Genomic DNA, 12,745 nt, shown 5'->3' with positions numbered 1-12,745 from the left:
GGATTTCGGCTCGGCTTTGCCAGCACTGCTTGCCCATAATGTAATTAATCTGCCTTCTTGCTTACATGAGCCTGAGCCCTCAACCCAGCCCCCAATTAGCTCCTGGCGCCAGGGCTGCCCCAGCTTGCCCAGTGCCCGATACCCACCATGGCAGTGCCATCTGCAGTGCCACACCCAGCCCCTCGGGAGCCAGGCAGACACCTGCTGCACGGGGGGTGTCGGGGGACAAGCTGAGCCTGATGGGGAGCTGGGTGCAGCCAATCCCAGGTGGGCACAGAACTCCACGGCTGATTTCCCTGAGTCTTGTGAGCCAGGGAGAGGCTCCCCCGACACCTGGGAGCCCTGGCCTGAGCTTGGCAAGGGCCATCTTCTCTGCCAACAAAACAGCAGATGAAATTCAATGTTGATAAATGCAAAGTGATGCACATTGGAAAACAGAATCCTAACTATATATACAAAATGATGGGGTCTAAATTGGCCGTGACCACTCAAGAAACATATCTTGGAGTTACTGTGGATAGTTCTCTGAAAACATCCACTCAATCTAAAAAGTGAACAGAATGTTGGGCATCATTAAGAAAGGTAGGGTTACCATATTTCCACAATCAAAAAAGAGGACACGGAGGGGAGCCCCGCCCTAGCCCCGCCCCCACACTGCCCCCATCCACTCCCTCCCACTTCCCACCCCCTGACTGCCCCCCTCCGAACCCTAACCCCCCCTGCTTCTTGTCCCCTGACTGCCCCGACCCTTATCCACTCGCATGGGTGGCAGGATTGTAGAAATTTTGGTGTTGCCCAGAACCCACCCCCCCCACACCTGCCTAAGGCTCTGGGAGGGGGGTTGGGTGGGGGGAGGAGGTCTGGGGTGCAGGTCCTGGGCTGGGGATTAGGGTGCAGGAGGGGTGCAGGGTGCAGGTTCTGGGATAGAGTTTGGGTGCTGGGTGCAGGCTCCGGGCTGGGGCAGGGGGTGGGTGTGCAGGAGGGGGTGAGGGGTGCAGGCTCTGGGATGGAGTTTGTGGGTGGGAGGCGGTGCAGGCTTTGGGAGGGAGTTTGAGGGCAGGAGGGGAGTGTGGGGAGGGGGTTTGGGGATAGGAGGGGATGCAGGGGTGAGGGCTATGGGTCTGAGGATGAGGGGTTCATGATGCAGGAGGGGGCTCAGGGATGGAGCAGAGGATTAGGGTGTGGGGGATGAGGGCTGGGTCTGAGGGGTTTGGGGCGTTGGAGAGGCTCAGGGCTAGGGTGGAAGGGCAGGGTAAGGGCAGCCTGTCTTCCCATTAGTAGATGGGGGACACTAGGACCTGGGGGCAGCAGACAAGGGAGAGGCAGGCGGGGGGGGCCCACGGGGGGACGGGACGCAAGGAGGGGGGCTGGCAGGTGGAGGCCGGGGACCCATCCAACACTCCCCCGCTCCCTGACTGCCCCCCCCCTTACCATTCTGGCTCCATGTGTTTGCAAAATACTCTGCCCGGTGGGTCGGTTTGTGTGTTACACAGGGCTGCAGACAGAGGGAGGGGGGAGCAGGGGAGGGCTCTGGCTGCTGAAGGCCAATGGGAGTGGGTCAGTTGGCCCAGCCGCCCAATCAGCAGCCGCACTGTGCATGGAAGGGAGGGAGGGAGGCGAGGGAGAAAAAAACCCGGACATTTTAACCTTGTTACCAATTCCTCCCGGATGGCTATTTAGAGACGCAAAAGCCGGACATGTCCGGGGAAATACGGACAGATGGTAACCCTAAAAAGGGATAGATAATAAGACAGAAAAGATCATATTGCCTCTATATAAACCCATGGTACGTCCACATCTTGAACACTGTGTGCAGATGTGGTCGCCCCATCTCAAAAAAGATATATTGGAATTGGAAAAGGTTCAGAAAAGGGCAACAAAATGATGAGGGGTATAGAATGGCTTCCGTATGAGGAGAGATTAATAAGACTGGGACTTTTCAGCTTGGAAAAGAGGCGACTAAGCAGGGATATGCTAGAGGTCTATAAAATCATGACTGGTGTAGAGAAAGTAAATAAGGACGTTTTATTTACTCCTCCTCATAACACAAGAACAAGGGGCCAGCAAATGAAATTAGTAGGTAGCAGGTTTAAAACAAACACAAGGAAGTATTTTTTCATGCAACGCACTGTCAACCTGTGGAACTCCTTGCCAGAGGGAGTTGTGAAGGACAGTACCATAACAGGATTCAAAAGGGCGCTAGATAGATTCATGGAGGGTGGGTCCATCAATGGCTATTAGCCGGGATGGGCAGGGATGGTGTCCCTAACCTCTGTTTGCCAGAAGCTGGGATTGGGTGACAGGGGATGGATCACTTGATGATAACCTGTCTGTTCATTCCCTTTGGGGCACCTGCCATTGGCCACTGTCAGAGGACAGGATACTGGGCTTGATGGACCTTTGGTCTGACCCACTATGGACGTTCTTATGCTGCTGCAGTGGGGCCAGAGAGCGCTGGCTGTGGACGGGGGGGCTGTGGACGGGAAGGCCGTGCTCCCCCAGCGTGGCCTCCCCTCCCCCTGCCTGACCCTGCGGTCGCAGAGCTTAGCACTGGGGTGCCTTGGTGCCCTGCGTGCTCTGTGCAGGCCTCTCCTGGGCAGGTGTGAGCCCGACCTCGGGTGCCTGCCCCTCAGTGCCACCCCTCCTGTTAACAGCTGAGGTGACTTCCTGCTTCCCAGTCACAGGGAGCCCTTCCCCATGGGGCTGGGGGTGGGGAATGAAGCAGGGGGTGGCCTGCTCTGATTTCACAGCAACATCGCCTATGGGGCAGGCTTAGCCCTGGCAGCAACCAGGCAGCTCCCCACTGCTCCCCTCATCCCTACCCCCCTGGGCAGCTGGGCACTAAGTCAGTCCTGGGCCTCTGCTCCCCAGGGCCTCTCTAGCCCTGCGCCCATCGCCGGGGAGCAAAGCACATGAGGCCCATGCTGCCGTCTTCCCCCGAGCAGAGGGTGCCCAGTGAGAGCTGCTGGCATTCCCCAGACCCCAGCACAACCAGGGCCCGGCTGTGCGAGTCTGGAGCTCCCGGTTCCTGTGCCAGGGGCTCCCACCAGCTGCCTGAGGAGACGAGCTCGCCTGCGCCCTTGCTCCCAGCCGAGTGCTCCTGGCACTGCCGATGCCACACACCAGCCATTGCTGTGCCCGCCCGCAGGGCCCTGCCCCCCCTGCCATCATTTGCTGGCTGGTGAGTGGGGCCCCTGGCACTGCAACAACCCGCTCTCCAGTAGCAGAGCCGTTCCCAAGGGCCAGGGTGTGAGCCCAGTGTCCTGGCTAAATGCCAGCTTGGCCCTTATGGCTTGTCTGCAATTGGCCCCCTCCCCAGCTTGAGCAGTTGCGTTGCTTCACCTCCTACAAGCAGTGCCATGCACAGCAGTGCGGCTGGCTCAGCGTGACAACTGCGCTCCACCCCAGAGCTGGCTGCATTTTAGCAGCGGGTGAAGCGTTGATTTGTATGCAGTGGGTAAAGCGCTGGGAGTTTCATAGATTCCGAGGCCAGATGGAACTATTTCGTTCTAGGCTGACCCTTCCTGGATGACACAGGCCAGCGAACGTCCCGGAAATAATTCCTAGAGCAGAGGTTTGAAACAAACAAGCACTGGCTCGCCGGGCTTTGCACCTTGCTGCAGCCCAGAAGAGCAGAAGGACCCTTTGCATTTTCAGGCTAAGGCTGCGCTGTTTGGCCAGGAAGGCTGCTACAGGGCTAGACCCAGACGGGGGTGGCTGAGTCACCTGTGCCAAGCTCTGATGGATGGTTAAGGCAGTTTCATGTCGGACACCTGGCCCCTGGCACGCTGGGTTGGGTTAATTAGCAAATGATCAAGCTGAGCCCAGCGATGGTGACTCACAAGCTGCAGCTGGGAGCCACAAGGACCCCCCCGCCCCGCCCCATTGTGCTCTCAGGAGGGAGGAGATGAATGGGGGGTTCTGCTACCAGCCCTGGGCAGCGCGCCATCTGCCATTGCTGGGCCTGGGCTTTGGCGCCCTGGGCACGTTCTGGGGAGCAGCCTGTGGGCTGTGCTGGGGGGGGGCACTGGCCGTGGGTGAGAGCACAGAGCAGTGGCCCAAGTAACGTTGCTGCCAAGGGCTGAAGCCCAGCTGTGCCCCCCATGCCACTGCAGCGTTAGCGGCTGCGGGGCTGGGCCTGGCCTGACTTTGGAGCTCAGGTATGTCTTTGCCCCCCCTCCCCCCCCGTTACAGTACTGTCTGAGCACGTCCCAGCCATTCGTATCTTTAGCTGCACGACGGCCCGTGAGGCAGGGCAGGGCTGGTCTCCCCGTTGTACAGATGGGGAAACTGAGGCTCAGAGGGCTAAGGGCCTCACCCTAAGGCATACTGAGCCTTGAGCCCAGCGCTGGGCCAGCCTTCCTCTCCCTGGCCCAAGCTGAGGTGAGGGCGCTCAGGCACCGGCTGGATGGTGTCACCTGGTCTTGGGCGCTCTGTGCCTGTGGGCGGGCTCCTGAATGCAGGGCCGAGGCTGCGCCTGGGTCCGGGGGGTGCAGCTTAGAGCCTGTGCCATGAGCTCAGCATTTCCCCTGCTGAACAGCACAAACAAGAGCTGGGTCTCCCTGGAGCCCAGAGGCCTCTGTTTCCATCTCGTAACCTGCCCTGGGGACGCACCAAGCTGGTCACAGCTCAATTTAGCAGCCAGCTGTGTCGGGACTGTGCCCTGGGGAAAGGCGACAGCTCCAGGGCCAGCTAATGCACCGTGCCAGCGAGCGCAGCACGGGGCCCAGCCACCGGCCGGAGAGAGAGCTCCTGGCTGGACAGGCATTAGCCAGCCTCCCTTAGCGACACATGCTGATGCCCATACAGCGACTGACCCAGGCAACAATCAGGACAGGAGTCATGGAGTTAGTGTCAATGGGTTTCACTGAGGGAAGATACACACACACACACAGAGCGCTGCCCCATACAGCTTTGTTATTGTAGGGTCACTGGGCAGAGTAGGACTGTACATGGTGGTTTGTTAGTGTAGGCGCTCTCTCAGGAAGGCTGGGCTGTGTGCTCTGGTTTGTTTTTGTAGGGTCTCAGCAAGACAGGGCTGTTCACACTGGTATGTTACAGTGAGTCTCCCCTGCACCCCACTCAGATCCTTGCCAAACACATGCACCTTCTAACTATCCTGCAGGGACTTGCAGCCCCCTGCCCCTTGGCTCATGCAGTACCAGACCCACCGATGTTTCCCCCTGGTATCCCCTGCTCTGACTGGCCCCCGCGGCTCTCTAGACCCCTTAATGGATCCATCCCCTCCACGGGCCGCCCTGTCATTACAGCTGCGCTTGGGCAGGCGGCCCAGACCCACTGAACTAAATGCTGCTGACCCCTGGGGGCAGGGGAGCCGGGTGTGAGGCAGGGTCACTTGTTCCCAGCACAGCCAGAAGCCAGCGAGAGCCAGGGCTGGGGAGCCCCTGCAGATGGGGCTCGCCTTGGGCCAGTCCCACCCCTTTATCCTAATACCCTGATCCCCTGCAGGGTTGGGTAGCGCCCAGCCAGGGACGGGCAGGATTCCCTGGCCAGCGGCGACTCTCCCTCTCCTTTGACTCTGCCTGGGGCAGGGAAGGAGTTGGGAGGGGCGAAGCTCCCTGCTCTGCCCAGCCACCTGCTGCCTGACCCACAGGCTGGCACCTGGCCAGTTGGGTGGGAAGGGTGTTCCACGCATCCGCTCTGCTCACCGCTCCCCCGGCGCCCCTTGGGGGCTGGGCTGCCCAGCTGGGGCGAGCCCCCTCCCGCTCCAGCAGGCCCCTGCACGCTCACTGTCGTTCTGGAAGCCGACGGGGCGGATAAGCTGCCGCTTCGTTCATTTACCATGGCCGACAATCCTGTATTTAAGGGTGAATTAGTGCTGGATCCCTGCAGGATTGGGCTAAGAGGATCAGCTGCCGGCTGCACGGGCTGTTCCCAGCCGCGGGTGGTTGTTTATCTGGGCCCCAGCGAGGCTGGAGCGAGTGTGGCAGGGGGCTCAGAGGGCGAGCCCAAGGAGCCACACTGGCCAGGTCTCATGCCCCACAAAGGAAGGCAGACAAGGTCTGGGACAGATCCCCATGATGGCAACACGCCCTGTCCTCCTCTGGCACCACCTGCTTGAGGACCTTTACAAACACTGATGACGGGGGGGGTGTGTGTCAGGATCATTGCCCCCAAGTTACAGATGGGGAAACTGAGGCACAGAGCAGTGAATTGACTTATCCAGTGTCAGGACTAGAACCCAGGAGTCCTGACTCCCAGGCCCTTCCTCTAACCGGTAGACCCCACCTCCTCTCTTGAATGAGTCTCTGCTCTTCACACAGGCTCCATGCTTGAGGCTCTGCGGGAAGGTGAAGAGACTAAAAGTTTCCACTCCATGCCCTAGAGAAATGCTCCTTCAGAGAGGGATCAGGCTGGGCATGTCTATGCTAATGAGCTGCTGTCAAGGTGGCACAGGTGGAGTTATGCTAATGAGATGGAGCAATGTGGGAGTGTGCAGCCCCCTCCCCCTAACAGCATGGAGCTCCCCAGCTGTGGTGGATTCGGGGGAGCGTTGGAGGGGAGCCCCGGGAGGGGTTTTGCTGACTCCCCTCTTCCAGCAGCATAGCAGGGCTCTGAAGCAGGTTCACACACAGCCAAACTGGGATGGGTGAGATGGGCTTTGTCACCCACCTGCCAAGGAGGAGGGTCCCACTGTCCTGAGGCTGTCGGGGTGGGTGCAGGGGGCTGCACTGACATGGGGCCTGGACCCTCAGGCTCCAGAATCCCTGGCTCAGCTGCCTGGCAGCCCCTCTAACTGGCCGCTCTGCAGGGTCTGAAAACTAGGGCCAAATCAAGAGAGACCCAAAGACAGGCTCTGAAAAGAAGAGCATTCCTGGGAGCTGCCAGCCCAGGTCAGACACTAGCCTTGTCTCCTGCCATAGACAGCACCAATGCAATACCCTTCAGTGGGCAGTTCTGATGAGCACTCTTCTAGGAAGAGCTCCATATTTAGACTGCTCGCTTCGGCATGCCGCACATCACTGCTCCAGACAGGGACCAGATGAGATGGAGCCTCATTATCATTTTCATGCTTTCCCCCCTCAAATTGCCTTTTAGCTTAGGTGAAGGTGCACTGGGCTGGGAACCAGGAGGCCACCGGGAGACGTTGTGCTTCGATCAGAAATGCCGACGTGCAACTTTCTGACATTTCCGAGGGGAAACTTTTTAGAATTTTTGGTTCCATGAAAAATTTGATATTTTTCCTCTCCATTCGGGATGAAAACAAACGTTGAAGAGTTAGAATTTCCTGCAGGATGGAAGGTCTGAGTTTCACTCCTCTCTAAGAGTGAACTCAATCTTTGGCGGTCTGGAAATAGCATCCATCACAATAGCAATGCTGCGTGGGATTGTCCCTGACGGCCACAGATGACCCGCACCTGCTGATAGGGGCAGAGTGAGGACAGCCGGATTCAGCACTGTTACTGAGCATGCTCAGTCCGTGTGAGCACGCTCCGTACAAGCCAAGCAGCAAATTGGCATCACCTCTGCAAAACCAGACAGGACTGTAAATGGGAAGACCTAGCTGGCTGGCTAAGACACATGTCTGCCCCATCACTATACTAGCTGATCACCTCCGCAAACCAGCCACAGAAGTTGGTCCAATAAAAGATATTACCTCCCGCACCTTGTCTCACATGGGCCCATGTGGCTTTCCCAAGGTCACACCGGCAGTCTGTGGCAGCAGAGGTGGGAACTCCTACAGCAGCTACCTAACCATTGGGCCACCCTTCCGCTCTGGCTGAGCCCACCCCCACACCGTCAGCAGAGAGCCACCATTTTATCACGAGCACCACAGTAGTTGTGTTTGACGGTAACGGCCTGGAGTCAGCAGATTAGTGGACACTGTCCGCTTGCATTGGAAAAAAGAAGGAAATGTCTTGCCCTCGTGATTGCGGGGGGGAAATCCCTGAAAACAGGCCCAGACTGTGACCGAAAGGCTCTGAAGCCAGAAGACAAAGGACCAGAACCAAAAAGTTAGGATTTTTAAAAACCTCTGGATTTTTGAGCCAAGGTGATGATTTTTGGGGCCCCACCCCTGGTCTCTGACCGGTTGGGGTAGGCAGTGGCGGTAATGTTGGTGAGCAGCCCACGCACTCTCTGTAGCACAGAGCTCCTTACGCTCCTAGCAGCTGGGCAACACCCCTCAGCATCTCGCTGTCCCAAAGCGAATGATGTAAGAAGCCCGAACAGTGATGCAGGGTATACTGCACCTGGGATTCAACACGGGAATCCGAGCGAGTTGGAACTGAAGGGGCTGTGGCTGGATCTATGTAATAGGAGACCTGAACTCCTCTGACTCCATTGTAAAAGTTGAAAAAAGGGTCCTGTGCAGGATGTGAATCTTACAAGAGCCAGGCTTGCTAACGGGGCCCCAGCACTGGGGGACTAATTGTCCAGACAAAGCAGTTCCTCTTTGGGTTGGCTAGCTAGCTCTGCTGCTTTCAGAATCAGGCGTGTAACATGTACCCACTCGGTCGCACGCTCCACTCTGCACACCGGGCTTTGCTTGTTACAGATCGGGACGCACTTAAGCATCGGCAGGTTTTGATTAGTTTGAGTGGAATGGTCGGTGATCCATGTGTAGGAGTTACCGGGAACTGTTACTGAGAGCGGCTGTAGTTGGAAAGACATAATGAGAACTGCCCACTGATAGCACTTGATTAAATAATATACATAAGAGGGCATGTAGTGAGTGCAAACTGCTGTCTCCGTAGCGGACGTGCAGTGATGGCCGGAGTGAAAACTGGGGGGCTGTCTCTTCCCTCGTCTCGTTTGTGACCTGACCATTTGACTAGTGGGCAAATTCGGGCACTGAGCAGTGACTTGCCCACAGCTAGAAACGGAGCCTCCTGGATTTTAAATTGTAAATTCTTCTGGGCAATGAGAATGTCTTCCTGTGTCTGCACAGTAACCGGCACATTTTAGTGGGCGCTCTAATATCAGTGATTATTTATAGCAGTCCTGGCTTCCTGTGCTGTGTGCAGCATTTAAACAACACACCCAAGCTGGCACGTGTGGGAAAAGCCAGGGCCCCAGAGGCCTGGAGGAAGCACAGAACAATTAGTTTGCCCCGTCTTTCTTCAAGCCAGTGGGTTTCAAAGGGATTTGATCAGGGGACACTGTTGTATCAGTCCCAGTGCTGCCTCAGCCCTCCTGCCAGGGGAAAAGAAGGTGAGGATTATGATGGAGCACTACTAGGTGCGGTTGAAACCATCTTACTGTTCAACAGTCAGTTTTTCTAAGTACTCTCAAATCCACATGTTTACTTGGATTTTCTTTAACTTTGCTGAGCCTCCTGGGGACTGGGGTAGGGTTAGTGGCCCAAATTTGAGGTTATTTGAGCAAGAATTTCCTGAGATATAGCCTCCCCCCACTTTAAAATCACATGACAAAAATGTGATGGTTCTTACAAGGGTTTTTGTATAGACATGTGGGGGTCAAACTGTGACTCTGATCTTGCCATACTGAGACCACCTGCTCAGGTTTGAGCTCTGCGAGCAACTGACACCCCATTGCCCCTTTGAGGAAGCCCTGTTTGAAAACTAGCTTGACAATGTGGCTTGAGCTAAGTTAACATGCCGGAGAAAATAATTTGCACTGTGCAGTTGGGTAGGGGCTGTGTTGCAAGCCAGAGTGTTTGCAGACAAGCTGCGGTTAGAGGAAGTTGGGGGCTCAAGGTGACAAATTATAGCCCTAGGAATTACCTGGATACTGTGAATTCAAACCCTGTACTTGGCAGCTTTCAGAGGCAGTGAGCTGTGCACTTAATTGCTCTCTGCCTGCAGCGGCTCCACCTGGGAGTTTTGCTCTGAGCAAAGTTTCTGGTCTAAGAGTTGACATGTCAAAGTGCTCTAAAATTCACTTGCAGGCTCAGATTTTGCTTTAGAAGTGTTAAGGAAAATAGCATTAAATAAGGGAAAGGCAAAAGACTACCCTAAGCAACATTATTAGGGTTATGGACTCATGATGTGTGTTCCTCTCCTCAACAGTGGGACTGTGTGTGATCAAAGAAAAGCAAGTAGCTTTGACTCTCACCAATGTCAGCATGATCAAAGGGGTTACTGAGCACCAGGAAATGTGCCCATACTAGAAAGCCCTGTTCTAATGACTGGCGTAAGGTCAACATGATTCTGGTCGCAATCAAAACAGTGACATCTATTTATCACGAAAAATAAACTCAGAAAACAAATTTAAGCTGTCTACAATAATTCATCCAATCTACACAAGCCAAAGGTTCACACTATCCATTTTATCCCTCAAAATGCTGTAGTTTATTTAAATAAGTGGTCCAAAAACAGTGTCAGGCATTGGACCAATTTTAGTCATAAGGCCCTTTTTATATTTGTCAAAGGACATTGTTACATCTTTTGACCAGAGCAGTTATCCAAAATTTGGGGTCTTGTGGGTTTTTCCTATTAGGGAAGAAATTGGGGATGGAGTCAAGTATTCTTCTGATACAATCCTGTTTATTTACAAAGTCCCGTTTCCCTGAACACAGTAGGAATCAAACAGCAGGAGGTGGTTTCTTTGCTCAGAGTTCCAATTCTCTTTCCAGGCAGCACTCTGCCCAACAGCTCTCTCCTTCCTCCTGTCGGTTTGTTACAGGGCAGCCCTGGCTGAAGCATAGTCACTTGCCAGCTGCAGGGGGCAGAGTTAAAGGCTGTGGGGTGGGGCTGTAGGCGGTTTTCACTGTTGTAAGCTAGGTGCCCTTCGCGTTCTGGAAGGGAACGGGGTACTGCCTGTCAGTCTTAACTCGGAGCTAACTAAGTTGTGGGGCAGGGAGCACAGTCTAGCTTTGTGTTGGCTGGTAGGGCTTTTCCCTTGCCCCTCCCTTGGTTCTTGTCACACAGACCGGAAGCAGAAGACCATAGTCCGAAGTGCAGGCAATGCGATGTTTACTGGGTTACTCAAGCAAGCATAGCCACAGGTCTGTACACTGCAGTTTTCGCTGTTCCCCTTCCTCTTTCCCAGCAGGCCTAGTGATACCTGTAGTGCACACCCTGGTCCCACCCCTTACAATTGATGGTCATGTTCCATTTGGAGGTTTGTAAGTCTGGGGGCTTCGGTACCACCTCTTTTGTACCCCCTGGGAGGCGTAAGGAGTGAGGTTATGTTTCGCCCAGGGTCCCCTTTTCTCTGGCTTGTTAGTGTTTCTTATGCCTCCCACCCATCCCCACTTCTCCCTCCTGACGGGTTGCTTGACCTTGCCTTGAGATAGAAGTCGAGGCCGTCTTCAAGTGCACACGCATATAGTAAATTCCCACCATACCCAGCAACACCTTAACTCTCTTCCTTATCTCTTCTCATGGTGCTGTAAACCCCATCTGGTTAGGTAGAAGCAACACACAGCGTCTTTGTTCTTTCTTCACACATATTAGTCGGGACATAAAAGTATCAAAAATCGCACCCCAAATTATCTCCCAGGCTAAGAGACAGGCTTACATGCTAACACTGGCCCTTGCGTATCCGGGTGGAATAGCAGTGTGCAATCAATAGAGGCCATTGTAGCGGAGTGAACGCCCGCTCCAGCCCTGAAGGGGTTGGAAAAGCCCTGCAGAGGGCTGGGGCTGGGGAAAGGGGCAAAACCCCGGCTGACTGGGGAAGTGGCTGAGCAACTCAGCCTTATAAGAAGGCCAGGGCAGCCAGAAACTGAGGAGTCTCCCTCTGACAGGAGAGAGAGACAGGCCTGGCTGCAGGGAGCTCACCGGGGACCTAGAGTGAGGCAGGGCTGGGGAAAGGCCTTGGGGGCTGGGAAGCCCTAGGCCAGCAACTCCCCAGGCTGCAGGGCCTGGTCCTAGGCCCACATAGGTATTGGGGCTGCAGAGGGGCAGCCTGAGGGTGAGTAAAGGCAGCCAGTCCAAACCCCTTGTTGCCTGTGATGATTGGCTGATAGACTGCAGTCTGCCCCAGGGCACAGGGGCTAGATGGTGACTAGCAGTAGCCATGACTGAGGTGATATTGGGATAGGGGGTGGGGGTTCCCCTGGGTGGGGAGACCCAGAGAGAGAGTGGGGTACTGCCGGGGGGGGGGCAGCACCCAAGCCAAGGGCACTGGGGTCTGGGAGGGACACGGGGCCAACGACAGGCGGGACACCTGGCCTGCAGAGGGTGCTCTGGATGTTGGTGAGCTAATTCCCGAGACGACCAGCAGGAGGTGCCGCAGGGGTGAGTCTGCGCCTGATTACAGCCATTCAAATGATTCTAGATTCCCCCGGCTGGGGGCTCCAAGGGGGAGAGGCTGTGTTGGGGATGAGCTGGGTTGGCAGCAGTGGGAGCTGTGTCAGAGAGGGGTGACATGCAGGGCTACTACTAATTCCTATATCCTGGCCCTAGTTCCCTGATGAGGATGTGGGTTCAAACAGGTTAATACCCTATCCCATGGCAGGGGATCAGTCTCCAGCAGCTGCTAAAGGCTGAATTGCTTTGCTAATTGACCCCCTCGGAGCCCCATCAAATGGGCTCAGAAATCATGGGCTGCAGATCAGCAAATGCCCTATGGGCCTCGTCCCCGGTATTGTACAGAAAGGGCTGAAGCCCACTGATCTGTAGGAGCTGGCTGGGGGTCAGTGGGTCTCCCCCTGGCCCTGCCTCTCCCTTTGCCCATCTCTAGGGGAGGCTAGTTATAATTTTTTTTTGTAACTGTTCATTTTGGATGGACTTTTCTGTTTTACCAAGACGACACCAGAACAATTCTGGGCTGGGGTTTCAAAACCGAAACATTTCTCCTGAACATGTGATTTGAA

Source organism: Terrapene carolina, unplaced genomic scaffold (assembly GCF_002925995.2).
Source record: "Terrapene carolina triunguis isolate 2854851 unplaced genomic scaffold, T_m_triunguis-2.0 Scaffold165, whole genome shotgun sequence".
Taxonomy (NCBI): Eukaryota; Metazoa; Chordata; order Testudines; family Emydidae; genus Terrapene; species Terrapene triunguis.
The sequence above is the reverse complement of the archived record's forward strand: the minus strand, read 5'-3'. Positions refer to the sequence as shown.